The 13,030-nt window shown below is 41.7% G+C and overlaps 1 pseudogene; it reads left to right on the forward strand.

The window, feature by feature from the left end:
• The first annotated feature begins 6,598 nt into the window (after window positions 1-6,598).
• Window positions 6,599-7,143, forward strand: LOC129538212 (proton-transporting V-type ATPase complex assembly regulator TMEM9 pseudogene; annotated as a pseudogene).
• Window positions 7,144-13,030: the final 5,887 nt, after the last annotated feature.

Here is a 13,030-nt window from a genome sequence, read left to right on the forward strand (position 1 = left end):
AGTCAGTGAAGAATCTCCCTGCAATGCAGGAGACCTGGGTTCGATTCCTGGGTCAGGAAGATCCCCTGGAGAAGGAAATGGCAACCCACTCCAGTATTCTTGCCTGGAAAATCCCATGGACAGAGAAGCCTGGTAGACAACAGTCCATGGGGTCACAAAAGTCGGACACGACTTAGTGACTAAACCACCATTAAATACATACGTGTTGATACATCTATCATATACATATATATATATGCATATATAATTTTTAAAATTGTAGATTGTATTTTCTTTCACTGGTCAACTATCTATGCCAATAAGACACTATCTTAACCATCGTATTTTATAAAATTTTTGTTCTCTGTTAGAGAAATCACCCAGTTTTGTTCTTCCAATTTCCCTTGACTGTTCTTTTTTTTTCTTGACTTCTGTTCTTCCGTGAAGGTTTTAGAATCAGATTTTAAAAATCTACAAAAAATTCTTTCAAGGTTGTACTTTTATGTATTGAATCCAAAGAGCAGTTAATTGATTTAAGACTTCCAGTCTATGAACATGATCAGTTCAGTCAGTTCAGTTCAGTCGCTCAGTCGTGTCCGACTCTCCGCGACCCCATGAATCACAGCACGCCAGGCCTCCCTGTCCATCACCAACTCCCGGAGTACACTCAAACTCATGTCCACAGAGTCGGTGATGCCATCCAGCCATCTCATTCTCCGTCGTCCCCTTCTCCTCCCGCCCCCAACCTTTCCCAGCATCAGAGTCTTTTCCAGTGAGTCAACTCGTCGCATGAGGTGGCCAAAGTATTGGAGTTTCAGCTTTAGCATCAGTCCCTCCAATGAACATCCAGGATTGATCTCCTTTAGAATGGACTGGTTGGATCTCCTTGCAGTATAAGGGACTCTCAAGAGTCTTCTCCAACACCACAGTTCAAAAGCATCGATTCTTCGGCGATCAGCTTTCTTCACAGTCCAACTCTCACATCCATACATGACCACGGGAAAAACCATTGCCTTGACTAGACGGACCTTGGTCGGCAAAGTAATGTCTCTGCTTTTTAATATACTATCAAGGTTGGTCATAACTTTCCTTCCAAGGAGCAAGCGTCTTTTAATTTCATGGCTGCAATCAGCATCTGCAGTGATTTTGGAATTTTCATTATTTGTTTTCTTTAATTTTTCTCAAGATTATAATTTTCAGTATAAAAATTTGGTCAACTTTGAACCATGTTTCCAATGCATGTAAGATCTCTCAAGTAATTATCCCCAGTGAATTGAATTTTGAGTTAAAACAACAACAAAAACAAACTGACCTAGGTATAAGAATTGGGTATTAGTTTTAGATTTGCTCCCAAATTGCAAGGAAGTCATAAATTGTCCTCTGCAACTATAAAACTAGGTCAAATCTGAGATCTTGCCCAGATATATGATTCTAAATATATAAATTTAGAATATTTATATGAAGCTTGGAAGGTATATGGATGCTGTTTTATTAAGTATGAAAATACTGGAAATATTTCTCTTTTAATAAGAAATTCATTCCAGGTCATCCGGATTGCCCAATTCATGTCTAAACATGGCAGAATCAGATTTGGGACTGAGTTTAATATCAGAATAACATGTGATTTCAGTGGTATCATTAACTTACTCATTTCCCAGGCCCACACATGACTGACAGTGACTCATGGCATTGCTGTAATGTGTTGTATAAATATAGAGTGACATAAATATGGATTCAAAATTTACTGTGGAGGAAGCTTAGTCTATTTTTATTGGTTAAATCTATTTTTAAAATAATTTTTAATTGTTACTGTGAAACTAAGATTTCAAGCTAAGGACTGAGATTAGGAAACGATATACACTTGTCAGTTTCAAATTTGGCATTATTTTGTCTTCAGTGTGGAGCTATTCTAAACCATTGTGAGAAAGATACCCTCTAAATAAAACTGGAGATTTGATTTCTTGGTTGGTGAAGAGACTAAATGCACATTACCATTTGGCATTGTTTGGTTTTGTTTTAAGCAATGTGCTTTACTGAGATATATACCTGCCACCACTGATGTTCCCAGTGCTAATAAATAGTGACAGAGTCATGAACTGCTCTTTGAAATGAATAGAATACCTTTTTTTCTCATTTTAGAAACAAGAAATATATTGAGTCCTTGAATTAACTGTTACTCTATAGACACAACATAATGAGTTGCCTCACAACATCTCAGGAAACATCTCAGGAAAATTTATCTTTTTTTAAAAAAAAATTTTTTTTAATTGAAGAATAATTGTTTTACAGAGTTTTGTTGTTTTCTAGCAAATCTCAATTTGAATCAGTCATATATATATATGTATATATATATATATATATATATATATATCCCCTCTCTTTTGAACCTCTCTCACATCTCCCTCCCCATCCCACCCCTCCAGGTTGAAACAGAGCCCCTGTTTGAGTTTCCTGAGACACACAGTAAATTCCCGTTGAATATCTATTTTACACATGATAAGGTCCATTCTAAAGGAGATCAATCCTGGGTGTTCATTGGAAGGACTGATGCTAAAGCTGAAACTCCAATACTTTGGCCACCTCATGCGAAGAATTGACTCACTGGAAAAGACTCTGATGCGGGGAGGGATTGGGGGCAGAAGGAGAAGGGGACGACAGAGAATGAGATGGCTGGATGGCATCACCGACTCGATGGACGTGAGTTTGAGCAAACTCTGGGAGTTGGTGATGGACAGGGAGGCCTGGCGTGCTGTGATTCATGAGGTCTCAAAAGAGTCGGACACGACTGAGTGACTGAACTGAACTGAATGTAAGTTTCCATGTTACTCTCAACATATATCTCACCCTCTCCTCACTCTCCCCATGTCCATAAGTCTATCCTCTATGTCTGTTTCTCCATTGCTGCCCTGCCTTCAGTATCATTTTTCTACATTTTGTATATATGCATTAGTATATGATATTTATCGTTCTCTGACTTACTTCATTCTGTATAATAGGCTCTAGGTTTATCCACCTCATTAGAACTGACTCAAATGTGTTCCTTTTTATGGCTGAGTAATATTCCATTGTGTATATGTACCACAACTTCTTTATTCATTTCTCTGTTGATGGACATATAGGTTGCATGTTCTAGCTATTGTAAATAGTGCTGCAATGAACAATGGGATACATGTGTTTTTTTCAATTTTGGCTTCTTCAGGGTATATGCCTAGGAGTGGGATTTCTGGGCCATATGATGGTTTTATTCCTAGTTTTTTTAAGGAATCTCCATATCGTCTTCCATAGTGGCTGTATCAATTTACATTCCCACCAACAATGCAAGAGTGTTCCCTTTTCTCCACATCCTCTCCAGCATTTATTGTTTGTCAACTTTTTGATGATGGCCACTCTGACTGGTGTGAGGTGATATCTCAATGTAGTTGAAAATTTATCTTTGTAAAGGTTTTTCTGGACTGAAAATATCACTGGATTGTGTAGGAATTTAGATAAGTTTATATATGCTAAATTGTTAAGTGGGGTTCAAGGTACATCCCTAAGTTTTTGAGACAACATTATAAACAGAGCCAAGTACATCCTCTTGTCCCATCATCTTCTGATATCATGTTTGGTAGTTTTGAATCCTTTGCCCAGTTCATGTGAGCATATGAATATGTGCATTAATTCTATTGAAAAAAAATGAATAGAACATTGCACATTATAACTGAGTTTGGGAATGTAGTCATAGTTGGTTATCAAAAAGGTTAATGAGGCAGAAGGTGTAGGTTTAATTTTTGAATAGACCAATTTTTGTGTTGTATTATAACCATGAAATCCACCCTAGCACCTTTCAGACTTAAAAATAAGTACAGTGGCTTAATCAAGGTCTATGTAAGAGGGTATGAATTTATTTCCTATATGGATAGAATAATTAAAACTGCATATTTTTCTATGAGTAAATGAATGGGGACATATTTGTATAAGAGAAACACATACCACTGAAAGTCTGCAGATGGGTATTAGACATATGCAAAATCTATGGTTGCTTATCCAGGTAATCCCTCCTCCTTCAATAAGCAAACCCTGATTATTTCTTTAGTTATGTGTGTGGAGGACTGAATTTCAAGAAAGGTGGATTTAGTAGCCATACTGGGGATAGGTTTTTGACCTAATCTAGCCAATAAAATGGAGAAGGCAATGGTAAGCCACTCCAGTACTCGTGCCTGGAAAATCCCATGGGTGGAGGAGCCTGGTAGGCTGTAGTCCATGGGGTCGCGAAGAGTCGGATACGACTGAGTGACATCACTTTCACTTTTCACTTTCATGCATTGGAGAAGGAAATGGCAGCCCACTCCAGTGTTCTTGCCTGGAGAATCCCAGAGACGGTGGAGCCTGGTGGGCTACCATATATGGGGTCACACAGAGTCGGACACGACTGAAGTGACTTAGCAGCAGCCAATAAAATATAAAAGAAAAATTGTCAGCTGGAAATTCTGCGATATTTTTCTCCTTAATGAAGCCATATAGACAGAAAGTTCTTTCTCAGTTGTGGCCATTTTCCTACCCTTGTTATTTTGAGGTGTTGCTTGGAGTTTTAATAGCCATGTTGTAACCACGAGGCAACAAGCCTAAGAATAAAAAGTCAACATTTAGAAGTGGCAAAGTAGAAGAATGAAAAGTTGTTGGGATCTTGAAACACTGAGGAGATGAACCAATGTTAGTTGCTACTTACTTTCGTATCTCTTTTAATGCAAGGGAAATTGAATCCTTGTTTAGGTAATGAGTTACTATGGGTGAAAGCATTCCTACCAAACAAAATATAACGATTATTCTGTTGTGGTTGTGTTAGTCACTTAGTCCTGTACGACTCTTTGTGACCCCATGGACTGTAGCCCACCAGGCTCCTCTGTCCATGGGATTCTCCAGGCAAGAAAGAATACTAGAGTAGATTGCCATTTCCTTCTCCAGGGGATCTTCCTGATCCAGGGATCGAACCTAGGTCTCCTGTACTGCAGGCAGATTCTTTATCATCTGAGCTATAGGGAAGTCCCATACACATTATTAGGTTGCATACAATCTATCCTCTTCATCCATCTTGCATTCATTGATGTAGAACAGACTATGCAAGAAATTGAGCTAGTGAAGTTAACCTGCCTTTCATGTTGCTCTATAAACTTCAAGAAGGCAGGACCTGTGTTTGTTTATTAATATTCAGTTCCTGATAAAGTTCCTTACAGATAAAATCATTTCAATAACTATTTGTAGAGTGATTTTCTTTAAGGCACAGTGATCTGTTAGGTGTAGCTCCTCTTTTTCCTAATTATCCCCTTTCATATCCAGTACTCATATGCATACATATGTGCACCTTCATGCTGCCATGTTTCTTTCCTGTATAAAAGGGCTTATTTCAGCAACCTTGGAATTCAGCTCTTTTCATTGAAGACTTTTAGGATGAGTATTTTTAAATCTCAAAAGTAGGTTCCTCTCTGTATAAGGCATTTATAGCTGCTACTGAGAAAATGGTTATTGGCAATATCATGGGGGTCTAAAGTAGAAGCCACTGCAGGCATGTAGTGGTAAAGTGTTCATTTCATAGCAGGTAAACTGGTGGAATAAGCTTAATGTAAGTTAAATCATTGTGAGTAATGAAGTTCACAAGAGTATGAACTCAGGGCCTTCAGTGGATTTTCCAGCAGACTGTCCATTTAAAACATATAAATCCCTTCCCTTCTGCAACAGTGTTCTCTTAGATTGCTGAATTCATCTTAGGGCCACTTCTTTTCATTTCTTCAATGTCTATACTTTCTTCCTTTTCCGGAAGGTCATAGGTTGTTTGATTGTCTCAGACACTGGCATACCACAGGATCCTGTTGGATGTCTATTTGATTGCTTAGAAGGATGCTGTTTCAGTCACGAAGGCTTGTGACTGCCTTAAGCTATGTAAGCCAGAAACCATGTTTCAAGCACCTCAATTACGTTTAGTGGCTTCTGATTGCCTCCATGTACACCCAAACAATGTGCTTGGCTTTTGTTATGTCTGTAGAGGCTTTGTCGGTAACCCTATAAGACATTTACCAGATAGAGGTTTTAAACTTTCAGTTTCATAATGTGTTGTAATTAACATACCTTCACATAAACAATCGTTGACCCTTTTCTCTCATGTGTGAGTTCCTTTTGATACCCTCCACTAGAACAATTATAGCTGCTACTGAGAGAACAAAAAGACAGTCACAAATTGTTTGACTTACTGACTTATCAAAACACAACTTTGCAAGTCTTGTCTCCTGAATTTACTGTAGAAAAATAAGATTGAAGTGCAATCTAAAGGGACATAAGCGAAGGCAGGGGTCATCCCGCCGGCCTCGTCCCAGAGACCCGAGGCCCTTGCTCCCGCCCAGGAGGCCCCGCCGCCGAGCCCGCCAGGTGGGCAGTGGGAGACCGAGGCCGGGGCAAGAGGGAAGCGTCTGAGCGGCTGGGCTTGGCAGGCCCGGGACCCCGGGCCCAGCCCCCGCCCTCTTCCCGTGCCGGAGCAGGCCGGTTCGCTCTGGGGCCGAGGGTGCCGCGTGTTCATCCGCCCCTTCCCCACCTGCGTATTTCTTTTCCAGGTGGGGGATATTGCCGGCCCCGCGAAGGTCCGAGAAGCATGAAGCTCCTGTGTGTGGTGGCCGTGGTCGGAAGTATGCTGGTGCCCCGAGCCCAAGCCAACAAGAGTTCTGAAGATATCCATTGTAAATGCATCTGTCCGCCGTATAGGAACATCAGTGGGCACATTTACAACCAGAATGTGTCTCAGAAGGACTGCAACTGCCTGCACGTGGTGGAACCCATGCCGGTGCCCAGCCGTGACGTGGAGGCCTACTGCCTGCTGTGCGAGTGCAAGTACGAGGATCGAAGCACCACCACCATCAAGGTCATCATCGTCGTCTACCTGTCGGTGGTGGGCACCCTCATGCTCTACATGGCCTTCCTGATGCTGGTGGACCCTCTGATCCGGAAGCCAGACGCCTACACCGAGCAGCTGCACAACGAGGAGGAGAGTGAGGACGCTCGCTCTGCTGCGGCCACCGCCACCTTCGGGCCTGGGCGAACACGGTCCTGGAGCGCGTGGAGGGCGCGCAGCAGCGTTGGAAGCTGCAGGTGCAGGAGCAGCGGAAGACCGTCTTCGACCGGCACAAGATGCTTAGCTAGACCGGCCCCAGCCTCCAGGGCTGGACGGAGCCGACCGCTCTCCCAGCTCCGTGCCACTCTCCGGGTCCTCCGGTTTAAATCCCCGGGCAGCTCTCATTCTCTCCATCTTTTGAAATGTCATGCTCGGCTGGGTGATCCAGGGAGGGCACTGGTTCCCCGCTCAGGTGGTCTCAGGGTGGAGGGGTGGGGACCACAGCCAGCCAGGGCCCTTGGGGCCGGAGCAGTCCTGTCTCCTGGCTGGGCCCTCCCCACCCCAGCCTCACACCACCCTCCCGGCTCCAGACCCTGGGGGCTAGGTCATCGGGAGCTGCCTCCCGACCGGACCCCCCAGCCCTTGGGACGGCCCTGCCGGGAGGGCTGGGTGCTCAGCCCATTGGTCCTCAGGGCCCCTGGTTGTGTTCCAACGAGGGTGGGCAGAGCGTGGGGCCCTGCTCACTCTGCCCCTGGCCCCCGCTCCCACCTCAGGAAGCCAGGCTGCACCCCCCCCGCCCCCCGCCCCATCCCTGCCCTGCAGGTTGCAGTTGCTGAGCCACTGGTGGGACCACAGGACCCCGAGGCCGCGCGGTGGCCCCAAGCCCCTGGGCCCCGTCCTCAGATCGCCACTTGTCCCTGAGTTTCAGCGTTCAGTTTCAAAAAATAAGGGGGGGGGGGACATAGCAAGGGCTCAGGGATAGGTTTGCACGTAAGAGCAGCTTGCTTAAACTGCAGGCTGTTAGTAGATGTGCATAGTCAATTTCAGAGACGTCTAGTAACATCCTAGAGACTGACGAGTTGCTTTTTCTATTTTATTTTTTAATGTAAACATTTTTATTTTATATTGAGGTATAGAAATTAAAAATATTATGAGTTTCAGGTGAACACAGAAGGGACTCAGCCATGCATATACATATATCCATTCTCTCCCAAACTCCCCTCCCATTCAGGCTGCTAAATAACATGGAGCAGAGTTCCATGTGCTATGCAGTAAGCCCTTGTTGGCTATCTGTTTTAAATACACCAGTGTGTACATGTCCATCCCAAACTCCCTAACTGTCCCTTTTTCCCATATTTCCCTCCAGCAACCATTAAGTCCTTTCTCTAAGTCTGTGAGTCTCTTTCTGTTTTCAATCATTTGTGTCATTTCTTTTTAGATTCCACGTATAAGGGATGGCATATGATATTTCTCCATCTCTGTCTGACTTACTCAGTATGACAGTCTCTAGGTCCTTCCATGTTGCTGCAAATGGCATTATTTTATTATTTTTGAATGGCTGAGTAATGCTTCATTGTATATACGTACCAAATCTTCTTTATTCAAATCTCTGTCCAGTGCTGCAATGAACATTGAGGAGCATCTGTCCTTTCAGACCGCATTTTTCTCTGGATATATGCTCAGGAGTGGAATTGCAGGGTTGTATGATGGCTCTATTTTTAGTTTTTTTAGGGAACCTCCATACTGCTTTCCAGATGACTTTACTAATTTGTATTCCCACCAACAGTGTAGGAGGATTCCCTTCTCTCCACACCCTTTCCGGTATTTATTGTTGTGGATTTTTTGACGAGAGCCATTCTGGCTGGTGTGAGGTGATATCTCATTGTAGTTTTAATTTGCATTTCTCTTAATTACCCATGTTGAGTCTCTTTTCATGTGTCTATTGGTCATTTGTATGTCTTTTTAAAAAAATGTCTATTTAGGTCTTCTGCCCATTTGTTGATTGGGTTGTTTCTTGGTTACAGAAGGGATGGAGCCTAACCAGTGACTAGGGCTACTTTTTTTTTAGCAGCAACCATGGGGCTTACATCTCCATAACATTCATTTCTCTCTAGGCTATAGCTCTAGATACAGTTGTATTCTGTGCTGCTTTTGAGGTCAGAAACTATACTCAGATGAAACTAATATATTTTGGCCTAAGTCAGAGTTAATTATTTCTGGGGCATTTTGTTTCTTTGTTTAAAATTTTCCATACGCATTTTGTTTTGAATTGAATTTTGGACGGTAGTTTTTGAATTTTGGATGGTAGTTTAGTAAAGGTCCACATTCAAGACCTATATTTTGCTTTTCATGTGTACCTCCCTGAGTATCTGTAATCTTGAACCAAGAATCTCCATTAGTCTCTGAAACTCCTTGGCTATCCAGCAGTGACAGAACCACTTTTTGATATTACCTGAAGGACAAAATATGAGTGTCACAGCTGCAAGGATTCTTTAGAGTGTGTTCTGTGTCATGTTTGGAAATGCATTTCTGAATTTTTATTTTGAGATAATTTAATTAATATCCATAGGCATGCCTTACCTGCTTTTATTTCTGAGAGCAATTCTTGCTTAATGGAATTTTTTAAATAAAAGAACTTTGAATTTGGTCTCAAGGGCTTATTATTATTTTTTTAATGGTTTTATGTTGCTGTTCTACCTAGAGAATAGACTTTTCACCCAAGCTCCCATGTATCAAAAGCATTAAGTTGTCAAGTTGCCAGATACATAGAATTTTCTGAGTGATAAACAAAATAAGCTGCCTTTTTAAGAAATTGCGATTTAAAAATAGGTAAAATTGATGTTTCTGGAAAGAAAATCTAAATATATATATTTTTTCATATTGTGATGAAGCCTGTAGGCCATCTCAATGATGACAGAAATTAATTTGCCTTTAGTAATAACTTTGATCCAATCCAGGTTCAAGTGCTCCATTTTGTTGTCATGTCTCTTTAGTCTCCTTCAGTCTAGAAGAATCTCTCAAGGCCCCATTTGGAACAAGTTTAGATCACATGGTAATAATTTTGCAGAATGTTCCTCAACCTGAATTGTCTGATGTTTCTGTATGATTAGATTCAGTCCATGCATTTTTGGCAGAGATATAAGAGAAGTGATACTCTGATCACTGTGCTGCTTTTTTAGCAGGTAATGTATGATTTTGATTTGTCCCATTGCTGGTGATATTACCCTTGATCACTTAACTTCAGTTGATGATTGCCAAGTCACTCCATTGTAGTGTTTTTATATTTGAAATTAATAAACATTTTATGGGGAAGTGCTTTGAGATTATCTACACATTCCATTCATTATCAGACTTTCACCTGCTAGTAAAAGTATCCATTACTTTTTGTTTCTTGGTTACCAAAGATGATTTTCCATTATTATTATTATTATCTCTCTTGTACTTGTTGTTTGGTACTCCATCACAAGCAAAAGCTTCGTCTTCTCATTCATTTATTTATCCATTCGTTTCAATCAGGATGAACCCATGGATTCTCATTCTACTCATTGGGTTTTAATCCATTGCAATGATTATTTCTTTTGATGTCCAAATTATCTCAGATTTGGTCAATAGGAGCCACTTTAATAGAGCTCCTGGGTCCTTTTGACATGCCCTACCAGTCTGTTAGGGTGGGAGGAGATGGGGACGACAGAGAATGAGATGGATGGATGGCATCACCGACTCGATGGACATGGGTTTGAGTGGACTCTGGGAGTTGGTGATGGACAGGGGGGCCTGGTGTGCTGTGATTCATGGGGTCGCAAAGAGTCGGACACGACTGAGCGACTGAACTGAACTGAACTGAACCAGTCTGTTACAAGTTCAACCTGTTCGCTTCCCTTCTCCAACCCTGGAATCAAATATTTCTCTCCCAAGAACCTTGGTTCCTCTTAATGTTGAATTGTGTTTGAAAATCAAGATCTAGGAACTAGATGTGTTTATTGCTATTAGGATATTGCTGCTTATATGCCCTGTCAGAAGACAAAATTTGGGACCATGTGTATAGGTTTATATATTCAAAATAAAACACCAACATTCTTATGTCTCTCTCTGTCTCTGTCACAGATACACACACACACCTCTTTAGAACTTTAGTTTCATACTTATATATCCAACTGTAACCCACCTCCTTTCTTTTCCATGGGGATGGTCTTGGTCCCTGTCTCCTGTACAATGTCACGAACCTCCGTCCAGAGTTCATCAGGCACTCTATCAGATCTAGTCCCTTAAATCTATTTCTCACTTCCACTGATTAATCATAAGGGATTTGATTTAGGTCATATCTGAATGGTCTAGTGGTTTTCCCTACTTTCTTCAATTTAAGTTTGAATTTGGCAATAAGGAGTTCATGATCTGAGCAACAGTCAGCTCCTGGTCTTGTTTTTGCTAACTGTATAGAGCTTCTCCATCTTTGGCTGCAAAGAATATAATCAATCTGATTTCGGTGTTGACCATCTGGTGATGTCCATGTGTAGAGTCTTCTCTTGTGTTGTTGGAAGAGGGTGTTTGCTATGACCAGTGCGTTCTCTTGACAAAATTCTATTACAAATAGCTGTGAAAAGCTATGAAAAGTTGAGAAGCGAAAAGCAAAGGAGAAAAGGAAAGATATAAACATCTGAATGCAGAGTTCCAAAGAATAGAAAGGAGAGATAAGAAAGCCTTCCTCAGTGATCAATGCAAAGAAATAGAGGAAAACAACAGAATAGGAAAAACAAGAGATCTCTTCAAGAAAATTAGAGATTCCAAGGGAACATTTCATGCAAAGATGGGCTCGATAAAGGACAGAAATGGTATGGACCTAACAGAAGCAGAAGATATTAAGAAGAGGTGGCAGGATACACAGAAGAACTGTACAAAAAAGATCTTCATGACCAAGATAGTCACGATAATGTGATCACTGACCTAGAGCCAGACATCTTGGAATGTGAAGTCAAGTGGGCCTTAGAAAGCATCACTATGAACAAAGCTAGTGGAGGTGATGGAATTCCAGTTGAGCTATTTCATATCTTGAAAGATGATGCTGTGAAAGTGCTGCACTCAATATGCCAGCAAATTTGGCAATCTCAGCAGTGGCCACAGGACTGGAAAAGGTCAGTCTTCATTCCAATCCCAAAGAAAAGCAATGCCAAAGAATGCTCAAACTACCGCACAATTGCACTCATCTCACACGCTAGTAAAGTCATGCTCAAAATTCTCCAAGCCAGGCTTCAGCAGTATGTGAACCGTGAACTCCCAGATGTTCAAGCAGGTTTTAGAAAAGGCAGAGGCACCAGAGATCAAATTGCCAACATCCGCTGGATCATGGAGAAAGCAAGAGAGTTCCAGAAAAACATCTATTTCTGCTTCATTGACTATGCCAAAGCCTTTGACTGTGTGGATCACAATAAAATGTGGAACATTCTGAAAGAGATGGGAATACCAGACCACCTGACCTACCTCTTGACAAACCTGTATGCAGATCAGGAAGCAACAGTCAGAACTGGACATGGAACAACAGCCTGGTTCCAAATAGGAAAAGGAGTACGTCAAGGCTGTATATTATCACCTTGCTTATTTAACTTATATGCAGAATACATCGTGAGGAACGCTGGGCTGGAAGAAGCACAAGCTGGAATCAAGATTGCTGGGAGAAATATCAATAACCTCAGATAAGCAGATGACACTACCCTTATGGAAGAAAGTGAAGAGGAATTAAAAAGCCTCTTGATGAATGTGAAAGAGGAGAGTGAAAAGGTTGGCTTGAAGCTCAATATTCAGAAAACAAAGATCATGGCATCTGGTCCCATCACTTCATGGGAAATGGAAAAACAGTGGAAACAGTGTCAGACTTTATTTTTTTGGGCTCCAAAATCACTGCAGATGCTGATCGCAGCCATGAAATTAAAAGACGCTTACTCCTTGGAAGGAAAGTTATGACCAACCTAGATAGTATATTAAAAAGCAGAGACATTACTTTGCCAACAAAGGTCCGTCTAGTCAAGGCTATGGTTTTACCCGTGGTCATGTATGGATGTGAGAGTTAGACTGTGAAGAAAGCTGATCGCCGAAGAATTGATGCTTTTGAACTGTGGTGTTGGAGAAGACTCTTGAGAGTCCCTTGTACTGCAAGGAGATCCAACCAGTCCATTCTAAAGGAGATCGATCCTGGGTGTTCAT

Source organism: Moschus berezovskii, chromosome 2, assembly GCF_049115385.1.
Source record: "Moschus berezovskii isolate FMDL1 chromosome 2, NW_MosBer_1.0, whole genome shotgun sequence".
NCBI lineage: Eukaryota > Metazoa > Chordata > Mammalia > Artiodactyla > Moschidae > Moschus > Moschus berezovskii.